Below are 15,205 nucleotides of genomic sequence, written 5' to 3' on the forward strand. Positions count from 1 at the left end.
ACAACCAGAACACCTTGAAAACTTCCGAAAATCTTTCTGTATCTGTTTCCGCATCTCTGTATATATCTTATATTTCAGATAAGCAAATCGTTACTTTTAAATCTGTTTCTATTTTCCGCGTGCCAGTGCGCAATTTTCTGCACTTCAAAACACTAAATGGTGAAAACGTTTCTTCCCTTCGTCTTACACCAATGTTTTTCTTATTACCAGTGGAAACTTTTCCATTTCACCCATTAACGCTTTCACAAATAAAAAAGGAAGATTGGGAACAATGGGAAACATGTTAGAATATAGAACAGAAGCAGAACTGCATTAACTTATCAATTAACGTTGTTAGCAGCTGATATTTAATTGTTGAGGATGGTCAAGCTAGTTTGTCACTCACTAGAAACACCAGAAGAGGGGTCATGGCTACGCTTCCATGCATCAGCAATAATTATTAAGGAAATAATATTCTTTCAGCATGGTTGCTTCTACCTTAACAACAACCATGTTGTGTTTTCTTTGGAAAACAAAGGAAACACGCTTATTGTTTCCATTGATGGGTGTTTTCCAACTATTTTTGATATAAAAACCACTTCATATCTTTACTGAATCATCAGTTTGGTGGCAAGAAGAGACTCTCCTTTGTGTGTGCCTTTGCAGATAATCTGTATTGGACCAATGGGCGTAAAACTTTGGGTAAGATCTATTGTTCTTTTCTTTAACGTAAAAGTTGAAGATATACTCGATCATATCATTTGAGTTTTTTCTTAATAAATCTTAATTAATGATGTTAAATATCAAGTAGGTTTTCCTTAAATTCATCTTAGTTAATCTTAGTTAATCTTATGAAAAATACAGAAAACTATCTGCTTCACTAATGATCACACTTATGATTTGCACTTAATGACTTAAGATGTATACACCTCATCATTTCTATCTGCCCAGCAGTTTCCATTAACTGAATAGTATTGGATATAAAGGGTGTCTCATAAAGAACGCAACTTTTGAAATGCCCGCCATTTCTGTGCTAGTAAGTTGGCAGCACTGAACGTTATATGATTTTCATCTGTTGTAGTTACCGAGCACCGAATAGCCTGTGGTCGTCATCTATTTTTTTTTCTACGTGTAGGTATGGAGCGTGCTGTCATAGCGATAACTTATTACAAATATGGCGAATTCCTACCCGTCCAGATAATAGATAAGGTTTTTGTCGCTCCGTTACCACTAACCACTAAGATAGCAGATGAAAATCGTGTAACGTTCAGTGCTGCCAACTTACTACAAAAGAAGTGGCGGACATTTTGAAAGTTGCGCTCTCTATGGGACACCTCCTACCTAGGTATATGGTAGGATATAATTGTATTCTTATTTAGCTCAAACATTATCTTTCATCTTAAATTATGACATTAACCCTCATAATTATTTGTTAACACTTATAATTATGTATTTTGTCCTAAAGCATATTCAGAAGGTAATGGTGAGTTTAGTGAAAAGCCTTAAATCTGAGATATAACTTCATTCTAATTATGGTATGAAAGGTAATTATTTTAATCAAGATATGTGTAAAGATGCATAAGAGTATCTCGCATTTTCTAACTTTCTAGTAAATTGGGAAAAAAGATTGACCATTCCCATGCAATTGAATTCAATAATACATACTAAACAAACGTCCCCTATCATCTGCAGGTACATTTTCGAAATTAAACTACCTACATACTATTCTGTGATTCGATCACAATCCAGCACATCGAATAGCTTAATTTTACCGGGATAGAGTTTATAATTATTTTCGCCCGAGACGCTCATATATAACTAAAACGTCATCGAAACTGTCACTGTTCATCTTAGCGACCCCGAAAACTATAGATTCGACACTAATATCAGCCATTTTCGATCATTTTTATATATCTCCCCCCAAGTTCTGAGACTGAATTTTGATTTAAACGGCATGGGAATGTCGCTGTCCATGTCAACGACCAAGAAAAATATGGATTCCATACTAATATAGGTCATTTTCGATCATTTTTACGTATCTTTTCTCCCTTCCCTCTCCCCTAAATTGTGGGGGATGAATTTGAATTTAAACGGCATCGGAAGTGTCACTGCTCATCTCCAGAACACCGAAAACTACAGATTCGAAACTAATATTGGTCATTTCGATAATTTATACACGTTTCCTCCTGCCCCAAGTTGTACCATCAAACCGAAATGACAAAAAAAAAAAAAAAAAAAATATCCCAGGCGCGAACTGCATCTATGTTGAAAATTTAATCGAGATCGGTGTAGTGGTTCAAGAGTTACTAAGTTAAAAACACAGTAACTTTCATTTATAACACACTATTCTCCTGATTTTCCAAGAGAAGCGTTTCAAAGTTTCGAAACATGGTGAAAACAACTTGGAGCAAGAACGACAGAAGTTCTCTCTAGGGCCCAGTTTCGGAAGAATATCTGTGACTTTTTTTTTTTTTTTTTTTTTAACCAGAGATAGACATCAAGATTAACTTTCGTTTTCTACCCATAAGTCAATAACGGCAATTTTTGAGTTATGTCACTCTTGAAATAAATATATGCATGTAGGTATGTATCTACGGTTGTATAGTTGAAGTATTTGTGTTAATATTAAACATTGAATACCCACTATTTGGAAGGTTACCACGGCTTCAATGTCGGAAAGAAATAGTTTTTTTTTTTTTTTGTTAACAACGAAACACGTTGTTCCAACGTTTTTATTTTTAATATAGTCCATCATTCTCATAAAAAAAAATCTTCCAAAATGATTTTAGCAATCAATAAAAAAAATATGGTTACATTAAAGTTGTAGCCATCTCATCACTTTCAGAATTTGAATGAGGATGAAAGTGGATATCAAAATCATATAAATATGGCATTTTCTAAAATGACGATACAAAACAGAAAGTGCACAAAATAAATATTTGGTGTGTATTTCTGTTTCTACCTGAAAATATCCCATTGTGATACTTTAAACTTGAAATATTTTTTTTCTAGTAGAAATATCAATTTCAATATGAATATACTTATTTTAAATGATCACTTATGATTTCGTTATATGATTTTTTTCGTTTTTATTTTAGATTGTTGTTGTTCTTTTCATTGGAATTATTGCAGCCTCAATTGTCGAAGCTGGTCATGAAGAGTAAGTTACAACAATCTTTACTATTTTCTGTTGTGTTTAAGATACGTAAAGTATTGGTTTAAATTAAACTATGTTGAAAATATATCTTGATTGAGAAGATTAAAGAATCACTATGACAGTAGCGATTTCTAGTATAATGTAGATGTGCTATGAATAACATTTTCCTTTAGTTTTAGTGTTCATTGCACTGTGCGTCGGGACCGTAATACAGCAAATTATAGATGCGTTAAAACATTAAATAATACTTTTGATAAAGTGGATAGTTTCAAATATCTAAGATCTATATTACCAGAGGAAAATCATATTCACGAAGAAGTTAAATGTCGACTAAAAGCAGGGAATTCGTGTTATTATTCGGTTCAAAATCTCTTGTCGTCGCGAATTCTGTCGAGGAATTTGAAGCTTAAAATATACAAAACGATAATCATACCTGTTGTTCTGTATGGTTGCGAAACATGGTCACTTACTCTGAGGGAAGAACATAGACCGAATATTTGAGAACAAAATCCTGAGACGAATATTCAGACCCAAGAGGAACGAGAATGGGGAGTGGAGGAAACTTCATAACGAGGAACTACATAAGTTATCTGGTTTACCCAACATTGTTAGGGTCATGTAGGGTCAAGTCTAGGAGGATTAGGTGGGCGGGTCATGTAGCTAGAATGGAAGAAAGTAGAAACGCTTTCAAAGTCTTGACTGGAAGACCAATCGGAAAACGACCATTAGGAAGACCTAGGCGCAAATGGGAGAACAATATTAAGATGGATGTCGCAGAGATTGGAATACAAAGTAGAAACTGGATGCAGTTAGCTAAGAATATAAGTCAGTGGATCGCTTTTGTGAACGCGGCATTGAACCTCCGAGTTCCATAGGGCATAGAGTTAGTTAGTTAGTTAATTCATTGCATTGTTGCAATAGCACTGAGAGAGGAGCTTTCTATCTTAATAGACCTGCATGTAATATATATATATTTGCATCAGTTGATGAAATGTCTATTGGAGCCAGTTGATCAATTGCTTTGTATTCACACCTCTTGTTAAAAGCGAGGTTGTATAACACAATATCTGAAAGCTAAAGTTGATCTCAATCACGGTACTGTGTTTGATGCTCTCCGAAAGATAGCCTAACCCTGAATTTAATGTCTGAAGCAGGGGTGTAGCCAATGCATCAACGATGAGGGCTAATCGAGTCAAGAACCAATCCATGGTATACATTTTCTATTCAGCTCAGCAATAAAAGACGTCAACTTGTCTTTAAAATGAAATGAAATCTCGTCCCATGTTTTGTCTATTAGGCAAGGGGAGAAGATGACTTAGGCAAGTGAATGATGATAGAAGATTTGGAGTGTAAAAGTGGGAGGAGACATGATTCCACCCGAGAGAACCCACGGGCACAATGTTGTTCACCACTTAACTTATGTTGAGACCAATGCGAGAGGTGAACATGAACCAGGAAGGAAACAAATATTTAGTGTTTTTTTTTTTTCAATTAAGATTTAGATTTATATCTTTTGCAATATACGTTAAGTTTCGAGGTGTGATCAAAGAGTACGGTGAATCATTTTATTAGAAACAAAAAAGTAATAAGCTTACATGTAATTTGATTTAATATCTTTCAAAGTATTCCCTTGGCTAGTAATTCACCAGTCCCAAAGTTGAATCTATAACTGCAGACATTTCTGGAAGGCTTCTTTTGAAAGTACTTTCAGCTTCTCTGTCCTGGCATTATCAATGTAAAGAATGATGTTAAAAGTTTTTCTTTAAGCACGGTTTTAATTTCTGGGAAGAACCAGAAGTCGCATGTTCCTAAATCTGGCGAACAAGGGAATGTGGAAAGACAGGAACATTTTTTCCGGCTAAAACTCCCCTATGAAAAGGAAGGCGTGGCAAGGTGCGTTTTTTGTGGTGAAGATATAAGCCATTCGCCCATTTAATGGGTGGTTAAAATGCTTTTCACTTACCTATACGAGATGTTTAGTTCTTCTGAAATCTCTCGAATAGTAATCCGCCCGTTTGAACAAATTATTTGTGCCACTTTTTGCATGTTTTTATCTGTTTTTGACGTTGAAGAACGTCTCGATCGTTGCTTGTTTTCGACCGATTCCTTAACGCTTCTGAATCACTCATACCACTTGTAAACAGTATTCAATAAAACCGCTTCATCGCCAAACACTGATTTTAAAATCTCGTGAGCTTCTTTGGCAATTTGTTGCAGTTTAGAACAAAACTTATTTTTGGCGCGCTACAGATCTCTTAGCATGTCCTCACTTTTCTGTCTCTAGAAGCCAACTAACATGTCACAACTGGTTCAAACTCGACACTGACTGTACCAAAGGTTTAAGCTACCGGGCTTACTACTTGAAATGGATACAGCATCGATAAATCGCACTGTGCAACTACATTCACCGTACTTTTTGATTACACCTTATTGAAACTTGTAGCATGTATGATGTATTGCTATTACGATATTGAGATTTTCATAAAGGAAACCTGTGCTATGCTTCAGAGTTCAGATAATATTCTGATTGAGGTACTTTTTTAAATATCATCTAATTGCTATTCTACTTAATTTTCTTTTCAGACATCAAAAGAAAGAGATAAATCATCATCCAAAATACTTTTATCATAAGCATCCTTACTTTCACCACCATGATCATCTTCATGAGCACAAACACATAGAATCTCACCACCACATTCATCACAAGAAGAAGGAAACACATGAAGAGAAGAAAGAAGAAAAGCCTTGGAATTAGCATTGTCCCTCTATAAAATAGAAGGTTTATTGGCGCGTTGCGTTTAGAAATCACAACTCATCTGTTGTAGTTTTAGAAGGACAATTTTGAGCACCCTGATCATATATTTCCATCATTTGGTCAAAACTTCATACCATTGTATTTTTTTTTAATGTTGTACTTCATGGACATCAAAACAATTCAAAATATTGTGTTCTATTTGAGTTAGAATATAAGTTATTCGGTGCTATATCAAAAATACATGATTTTTTGAACTAATATATTGTTATACATTTATTTCTTGAAACAATGTTATTTCTTACATATTGAAGAAACTTAGCGATAAGTGATTATTATTCATATGCGTTCCAGTGTTACTATCTACATGTTCAATTACTTTTTAAGGGTTCTAACACATTATTGAATCTATCTTTTTAATATTTCATTATGCTTATATTTTCTATATTTACAAAACATTCTCAACGATTTTTAACAATTGTTGATTTTCCATGTGTCCTATAAAATTGCACATCCATGTTATGTTTTTCGCAACAAATAACATAACATAGATGAGCAATTTTGTAGAAGGTATGGAAAATTAAGAATTGAGGCGCCTAATATCAAAGTCCCCTACATCCATTTCGCTTAGTTTCGAGTGATCTTGCAAATCGTGCAGTGAAGCTGCATATACACTCATATAAAGTCCCATATTTAAACTAGGTTTTTAGTATGAAATATTAAGCTTTTAGACAAAATTCTGTCTCCATGGAATTCCTTTAGATGAAACACATAACAAGCGATATATAACTCAATTTCGGTAGAAAATGGATTTGGTGGCTTTTGATACTTGGCGCCTCAATTGTTAAACAAAAGAAAATGTACCTAGAAGTTTGCATACTATTACCATAATGTATAATATTCACAAGCAACATAAAACATGTTCATCTCATTCCCTCGTTTCAGTTTATTTTCTTCAGAAGGGTGATTTCTCATGTCTTTTGCATTTTTTTTTCTCTGAATACACATACAGAGCAATTCAAAATAATGGACCCGAATTGAGACATTTATTACGTTAAATCTAGTAAACATATGCTATTCTGAGACTGTGCTAAGGAAGATAAACTATTAAAGTTTTATTTAATCGCATCACAAGTGTTCTATGTGAGCATGAGGCGCAGTACGGCACACATTAAGCCAATAGTTGATAATCAAGCACACACAGATATCTCTGTTCTCCAGTCATCGTTACTTTCCTTATTTGATCGCTGCTGACTCCTAGTGGTAGAAAGTGGAAACACTGCGTGGAGACTAAACTTTGAAAGTTATCCTTCCGAAGCTCATGTCTCATAATAACGTATGCTGATTAGATTTTGCAGAATACATTTCTTAATTCGGGTCCATCATTTTGACTTGCCCTGTATATTTCTAACCTTTTAGCTTTTGAAATCATTGATTCATTTCTGTCTGAGTTTTGTCTCATTACAATAGAACTTGAAAGAACAATTTGAAAGAAAATTAAACAGAAACAAAAATAAAAGTAAAATGTCACAGTGTAGTCAAACGTTCCGAGAAAAAAAGAAATAAATCCAATGTTTAATTGGAAAGTCCTATGAGTCAAATATTTTCCCATTACATGTATTATAAACTTAAAAGTGTCTTTTAAGCAATATTCAAGTTCCTTTTTACTTGGAGTTCTGTAATTTCTGTTATAATGAATCCGTGTGAAGTCGATCTAGGACAGTGCAAACAAAGAGAGACTTCTGTTACTTTAAGAAACTGAAAGCATATTGAACTTTCCTGAAGATGAGAAAGACTATATATTGTACAAATGTTTTGTTTCCTAAACTCAGATAATTATATGCACTTCTTTGAGTGAGTTAGTCTTAGTTCTGAAAATTTCAGTTTCAACACATAATAGTAAACTTCCATCTGCGAAAATTCGTTAATCATTTCATTGACAAAACAATCTTTACTAACCTTAGCATACTCTCAAAAAAATCATTCTACATCCTTGAGGTTTACAGTGTAAGCATACATAGATTTTTTTGAACATATATCATATATGAATTGAACTTTGTAAAAAAAATGTAAGTAAGTTTGGAAATAAAATGTATTTTATTTCTCTCTTATATTTTTTGTTACTATCTTTAAATCACGTTTTGATAAGTAATAATATTTTCATTAAAAGATGTTAAGAAAGTTTTAATTCTAAAACGGTTATCTGTAAAATCTAAACAATGTAAGTAAGACGTAGGAAGTATCCTAACTACTACCTATATATAAAACTACATGAGCTGACATAAATTATTGAACACTCCCTCTAGAGCTACAATGATTAAATTTGGCATGATTGTAGGTATCCCAAACTAACCGACAGGAAAATTGCCAAAAGTGAATATTTTTAATTTTAAGGGGGTGTAAAGAGAGGATGAATAATTTTCCAATGCTATTTAAATGGGGCTTTTTGGGCCTAAAATCTCATGTTTTAGATACTTAGAATTGTAATAAAAACTTGAAATTCGGTATGCTTGTACCTTTTTATTAGAGTTACCTAAGTAAGTCATCAGAAATAAAAATTTCCAAACGTAGAGTGGTTTTATAGAGAACTGAAAAATCTTTCCCATGTTATTTATATGGGACGTTTTCTACACTCCAAAATGTTTAAGCACTTCCGGTAGGGTTAGAATGACGAAATTTGGCATGATTGTAGCCTTTGAGGACTAACCGACAGGAAAATTTGACAAAAGTGAATATTTTTAATTTTTTTAGGGGTCTAAAAGGGGAAGATGAAATTCCCATGCTATTTAAATGGGCGTTTTCTTGGGATACAAAATCTTATCTTTTATTTAGTTGAAATAGGAAAAGAAACGACAGAATTGTGGATTCAAGAGGTGCGAGGCCGTAGACCGAGCAAAGACAGTGTGTGAGGGGCGAAGACCCCGGATGGGCAGATTCAGGAAATATGAAGAGCAACTTCAGGAAATTCACTGTTGATGCAAAGGGCGATAGATAAGAAATGCGAGTCCGTAGGCCGAGCAAACTTAGATGCCTGGTCGCGGAGCCCCCAGATAGCCAAAGCAAGTTTATTTATATAGCTGAAGCAATCAAATAATAATAATAATAATAATAATAATAATAATAATAATAATAATAATAATAATAATAATAATAATAATAATAATAATAATAATAATAATAACTCTTGTCATCCTGCAAAAACACCATCGTCTGAAAATTCCTGCTAATACAACCAAATACAGTGTATAAGAATTAATTTGCTATATTAGTATTTATATCAGGTGTTCTAATAACGGTGCCCACTATTCTATTCTACAGGTCAAAATAAATCGAAAATGCTATATAATCATATACCTTCCTGGACCATCTTCACCTGATATGGGTAATCAAAAACATAATATCTGGCAACGTCGAATATTAACTTGGAACCATAAGCATTGCTCTACGAATCGATCAAACAGTTACATCGACTGCTACGCTAGAAGCTGGTGCTAGTGTCATTGTCTATTAACTTTAACTGCCATCTGGATAGAATCGATATAACTATTTGATTGATTGGTAGATCTATTCTATTGCTGTATATCTGCAACGTTACCGCATAGTGTAGTTCACGTCTCCAGACGAGGACCCAGAATGTATACTATTATATTTGTTTTTTGCTTTGTTTTGGCTTATAGAATAAAGCTCTGTGGTCTTTCGGGTGTCATTTATAGAACACCCAGTATATTACTGTACTTGACAGAAAGAAACTAAGAATTCTGAAAGATAAAGTAAGAGAATCATTAAAATTCTTTTCAATGTTGACCAGTGAATAAATATATGGATAACCGTATTTAAAAATGACCCCTGTACAGAAAATTTAGTATGCAATGGAAACTAAGAATTTACTACAATTCAAATAATTTATTGATTTTAAAATCAAGAATATTATCCTAAAAGGTGCATTTATCTTGAAATAACAAAACTCTTTCACGAGAAATGATATATATGAGAGCCCCCGTAAAAAAAAAAGTAAAAAAAAAAACTTCATTTTCGCAGCGATGACAGCAGAATGTGTTACATTTGTTACAGTAAATAGTTTTAAAGGATAAATGAATAAAGTAACTCAATTTCTGAGTATAGTTCTGTTAATATGATTTCACTTTTCTCATGGTAGCAACTAAAGCATTTGATTTTATTTAGAGTCTTAAAAATAAAAGAAAATCAACAATATTTGAAAAAAATGAAAAAAAAATGAAAAAAATGTAATATTTCAGTTTTACGTCCCACGATTATGCCGGAGAGGCTAAATTAGACCGTGATGAGATATTAATGAAATTGTGGAATGAAGAAAGAGGGAGGAAACAGGAGAACCCTGAGAAAACCCACGCACACGTAATTTGTTCACGACAAAGTTCACTTAGAGATCTGGGATCAAACCAAGGACACCATGGACCAGATTCGAACGCTCTACCACTGAGCCAATAATATTTCAGTTTTGAATTCAGTGGATTCTGTCCTTAAAAATCACGGAGATTATGAAGGACAGAAACAAATGAAGTTTTTCAATTTAGCTTCCCACGATTATGCCCTGTAGGCTAAGGGCGACCTATGACCATGCCAAGTGAATAATAATGGAACCCGCAGAAAACTCACGAACACAATGTTGTCTACCACAAACTTACTTAGCGGAGGATCGAACCAGGGACCCCATGCACGAGAGGTAAGCTCTCTACCACTAAGCCACCGTGCTCTCCTGAAGGATAAAAGCGATTAATTACACCTTTACGGATCTACGACCGAAGCTTGTATGCAATGTATTGGCAGGTGCACTTCACAGACCATTAATCAAAATAAAGGGCACAGTGTAGGATGTTTCACACCCCACTATTTCGTCTGCAAGAGAGCTGAATCATTGAATAAATGCCAACCAGGCTTTCCCTCAGTAGATTAACAAGAAATGGTACTCTAACCCCATTCTTCTCTTATTTGTTCATAAGGAAAGAGTGCTATTTGTATTTTCGCTATTAGTGTCCTCTATTAAATGTTGGTTCAGCTTTGCTACTTATACTAGCAAGTATGTAATAGACAAGGTCTTTAAAAGCAACACCGACAACATTTGGAAGGTTATTCCTGACACCAAGATAAGACAGAAAGTATAGACCAACCTGGGTACATAAGCGCTTCCTTTCTGAGTTATAGGCTGCCGAAAACATGAAAAAGAATGAAATTTAAAGTTTCATAACTTCAAAACTGTGAGACCTATCGTAGTCGGGTCAAGACTTCACTTAGGAACTGGTATGTCCCCTATCCAAATATCTGTGTTTTAGAATCCTGCAGTATTTCTGCAACAACTTTTGCAAATGTAGTTATGAGTACTTCAAATTATATGCCTATAGCCAAACTTACTCTATAAAATTGTTTCATGAGTTCCTTAGGATACCGAAGCATGGATTTTTGGATAGGACAAATATTATTTGCTACGTGAAGTCTTGACCCGACTACAGTAGGTCCCATAGTTTTGAAGCTATAGACCTTTAAAATTATTTTTTTCATGTTTTCGGCAGCCTATAACTCCGAAAAGAATCGTTTGTGCATCTAGGTTGGTCTATACTTTTTGTCTTATCTTGGTGTCAGGAATCACCTCCCAAACGTTGTCGGTGTTGCTTTCAAACACCGTGTATAACATGGAACTGAGGCTTCAAATTCCCAACTGACTTTGTCTTTATTGCATCTAACTCCTTAGCGTTATCCTTTTGATGCTAGGGACGCGTGATAGATACCAAGTAAGAACACAAACACTTTCGACTGCACGTTAAGCTCACGCTTCAGGTTGCTTATGGACTCGATGCTGAAGAAAACTGTTAAAATGACAACTAAATTAAACAGCAGTACCAGCATTGATGCATAATAATAATAATAATAATAATAATAATAATAATAATAATAATAATAATAATAATAATAATAATAATAATAATAATGGTTTTCGGTTTGAACCGGTTTCAGCTTTGTAATCTGACGGCCGCCTCTGGCAAGAACAGATTATCTTGAGTTCCTCTCCAAAGAACTTCCTGATCATATGACAGGTGCCTAGTATTATTGATTTTTGTGAATTTGTTAACAGATATTTTTCGTTTATCTGTTCCAGTTGTGTCACAGTAGTCAATTGTTCATTGTCAATTGCTGTGGTAATGATTGGACTTACTATAACATTTTAACATTGATTTCGTCAGCCTGGTCTTTATATGTGCTTATTTTCGTACTGAATGTTGTACGTATGTTATGAGTCAATGGTACTGCTACATCTATATTATTATTATTATTATTATTATTATTATTATTATTATTATTATTATTATTATTATTATTATTATTATTATTTATCCTACTTTAAAGAAGAGAAAGTAATGTAGTTTAAGAGCTGAGTGGTACGGAGGGAAGCTTCATCAGTAAGTGAAAGTTCCTTGTAATTACAGACATACTTAAAGGTTTCTGCCATGTACCTTTAACAAGTCACGAAAAAAAGTTTGTATACACTGTGAGCATTAAACAACAGCAACAACAAAAGAGTTGTTTATACACTTTAACAATTAATTACTGTTTTAAGTTTTCCGTCCGTTGGCAGATCCTGTAATTATTTTTTCTCTTGGGTTCTGGACTTGAACTTTTTCTTCCAAGTTTTTCGATCTTCAACTTCCTCTTTCAACTCCCAATATTTTCTTCTATTTTTCAAATCATTGATCAGTTGTGTTCTTCGTATTCCTCGCTTTCCCTCCACCTTTCTTCATATGGCGATATGATGAAGACAATTTCTTCGCAAGATGTGTCGAATCCAATTGGTTTTCCTACGAACGACGGTGGCTAAAAGCGTTCTCTTCTCTCCTATCCGTTTTAAAACATTTTCGTTTGTTACTCTCTCTGTCAATTTTATCTTCTTCATTTTCTTCCAACACCACATTTCAAAACCCTCTAAGAAAATTCTTCCCTAACTTCTGCAATGTCCAAGTCTCTGAACCATACAGCCCAACACTCCATACGTAGCACTTGACCATTTTCTTCCTTAGTGAAATATTAAGATTGCTAGTTAAGAGTGATCTTTAGGAATATGAATAAGAAGAACACAAGTGATCGATGATTTAAAAAATAGGAGGAAATATTGGGAATTAAAAGAGGTAGCTGAAATCGAGAAACGTGGAAGAAACTTTTCCAGGTTCAAATATAAAATTGAACCAACCTTCGATTAGATCGGGACTTCGACCATAGATTCATACAATTGCTAGGTCTTCGGCATCATATGTATGTACGTGCAATGTATGTACATGTATATACGTACATTGCGTGTTGTTTTATTGTCTTTGGGTGTGTTTTCCATTTACAAGTGGAACCATTGCAGATGGGGATAGTGATATAATACTTGATATAAACATAGATCTCTCTCTCTCTCTCTCTCTCTCTCTCTCTCTCTCTCTCTCTCTCTCTATCCTGTATCAATTTAATAAACCTAATTTAGCATTGATATACATCCAAAAGAGAATACGAAATGTGAATGGTATAAATTCCTTATTGCATTTTCTATGCTGTGTCTGTACGTTTGTTTTTCTGTTATTTGCGATCTTTTTCAATTTTGAGCCCTGCATACAATACAGCATCAAAAACTGTCTGAGAAAGTGATTGAATTTATTTCGTCACTCTTACCATTCCCGATATATTGGCTGAAAATGGCCGATTTCCGGATATTTATCCGGAGAATATCTCGGGAACCATAAGTTATAGAGAGATGATATTAGCATTGATCAATACATAAGACGATGGTGAACATTTTGATACCAAACAGTACCTGGTTCTGGTTGCCACTGTCCAACTGGCCACTGGCCAAACCAGTGACCACCAATTAATATTGATACCAAAATTTTATCATCCTCTTTGGTATTGATCAACACCAATATCATTACTGTGTAACTTACCGTTCCCGAGATTTTACCAAAAAAATAGTTCCTTTTTTCGGGAGATTTAAGGAGCCACGTCTCAGGAACCGTTAAGTCATAGATAAATCATATTGGTGTTGATCAATATCTAATAGGGTGGTGAACATTTTGGTACCAAATAGTTACCAATCCAACTGGCCACCGCTCCCCAGATATTGGTCAAAAAAGTTCGAATTTCGGGGGATTTAAGGAGCCATATCTCGAGAACTGTAAGTCATAGAGAGATGAAATTTTGTGATTTTTTGCGAGAAACAGAAGGTGCGGATAAAATTATATACTTTTGCATGTAGGAACAATCACAGTTATCCTTTCCACTCTATGTCTCCATTCTTTATAAGTTCGTTCTGGCAATGCTCTTGGAGCATTATCAACTGGTTAATAGGTGTTTTCATTGCGTTGCGGAAATTTTGTTAATTTACGCACATCCGTTATGCAAAGGAAAATTACTTCTCTATTTAGATTTATTTTGCTTTTTCTTATTTATTGCAAGAACCGGAACAAATATAATTATAAATGATAATTAAGTTTGGGTGGAAATATTTAACTTTTAATATACAAATTAATTAACTAAAATTAAATGTATAAAAATTATTGACTGTGTCACACGCAATATACAAATTTGTATCAGGAATTGCAATCTCTAAAAAAACAATAAAAATAAAAAGTAGAGTAATAATGAAGATTCTATTAAGGTAGGTCCAAAAATGTTTTATTGCTCAAATTGTGGGAATTTACTTTACAAATTCAACATGTTCCGTTGATTGTTATAAAGCTAACAAGCGCTTATTATTTTCTTCTCTCAAACATTAAGTCATGAACCATGGAGATGTCAATATATATATTCTTTTCTTTTTCCTTTATTTTAACACCACTAATTTTAGAGTTTCTTATGTAATATCTTCAAAACAAATAAAAATATTCGGAAAGCAGAAACGTAGTGAACTAGACAATTCAATTTTGTATGTGATACCTTTACCACAATTCACCTATCTGCTTTTGGCATGCCGCTATTTACAGAACCCGCAAAAAAAAAAAAAATGCTAAATCAATCTACAGTTGCAAATTGAAAGCAGATAGATGAGTTGTGATAAAAATATCACATGCAATACCGTATTGTCTAGTTCACTATGTTTCTGCTTTTTGAATATTTTTATTTGTCTTGAAGATATTACAGAAAAACTCTAAAATTAGTGGTAGTTTAATTTCGCTGTAGTGAAGACCCTTAATTAGCAACCTTATACGAAATAAAGCAACTCGTGTTTTCTGTCTTCAATTTGTAACGTCTCTACAGAGTATGTCTACTTGTTTCTCAATGGGCATTCCCAGAAATTAATTTTAGAAGCTCCAGTT

At 33.9% G+C, this 15,205-nt stretch overlaps 1 long non-coding RNA gene across 1 annotated transcript; it reads left to right on the forward strand.

Annotated features, from left to right (window-relative positions):
• Nucleotides 1-588: 588 nt before the first annotated feature.
• Nucleotides 589-7,981, forward strand: LOC145673864 (uncharacterized). The gene is made up of 3 exons (XR_014128833.1): nt 589-681; nt 3,078-3,139; nt 5,720-7,981. It is a non-coding gene; the product is annotated as an uncharacterized LOC145673864 (long non-coding RNA).
• Nucleotides 7,982-15,205: the final 7,224 nt, after the last annotated feature.

This window comes from Thermobia domestica, chromosome 17 (genome assembly GCF_964235325.1).
Source record: "Thermobia domestica chromosome 17, izTheDome1.hap1.1, whole genome shotgun sequence".
Lineage (NCBI taxonomy): Eukaryota > Metazoa > Arthropoda > Insecta > Zygentoma > Lepismatidae > Thermobia > Thermobia domestica.